This window comes from Elephantulus edwardii, unplaced genomic scaffold, assembly GCF_000299155.1.
Source record: "Elephantulus edwardii isolate Elephantulus edwardi_28Jun2011 unplaced genomic scaffold, EleEdw1.0 scaffold00446, whole genome shotgun sequence".
Classification (NCBI taxonomy): Eukaryota; Metazoa; Chordata; class Mammalia; order Macroscelidea; family Macroscelididae; genus Elephantulus; species Elephantulus edwardii.
In genome coordinates, this window is record NW_006400196.1 from 416503 (window position 1) to 417186 (window position 684).

General features: G+C 35.5%; 1 protein-coding gene across 1 annotated transcript in view; it reads left to right on the top strand.

The window, feature by feature from the left end:
- Window positions 1-684, top strand: part of CEP192 (centrosomal protein 192kDa) — a 250033-nt gene that overhangs the window by 69043 nt on the left and 180306 nt on the right. The window lies entirely within an intron of this gene.

Genomic DNA, 684 nt, shown 5'->3' on the forward strand with positions numbered 1-684 from the left:
GAAGATCTTCTCTCACTACTCTAAAGGGCCCCTTTGGCAGTAGGAAACACATAGACTATTATGGAGATTGATTTTGGAATTTAGATGCACTATTAGCCAATTATTTTTGATACAGTGACTGTAGACTCCTTCCATCTTCTTTTATTACTTCCTGGATCATTCAGTATTCTGTCCATAACATCTTTAAGTATTTCAATTCAAGTCTTGAATTTGTTCTTTAGTTGCTTCAGCTTAAGAAATGTGGAGCAAATTGGGCCCTTTTGATTTTTTAACTCCAGTGTTTGCACATTTCATTATAATACTTTGCTTTGTCTTCCCATGCTACCCTCTGAAATCTTCTAGTCAGCTCCTTCTTGATTTCTTACCTTTGCTTTGGCTTCTCAGTCCTCTAGTGCAATATTCATTTTCTCTTCTGACATCCTTTTTGGTCTTTTCTTCTTCTGGCTTGGTAATGACATTTTGCTTTCTTCATGGATGATTTCCTCCCACAGATCATGTGGTCTTTGTTCATTCGTGTTCAAAGCCTCAAACCTGTTCCTGAGTTGGTTTTTACATTCAGGTATGACAGACTCAAGGTCAAATTTTGCTCCCTGTGGATTTGATTTTACCTTCTATAGCTTTAATTTGAACTTGCATATGAGTAGTTGATGGTCTGTTTTTTTTTTTCTATAATTATATTTTATT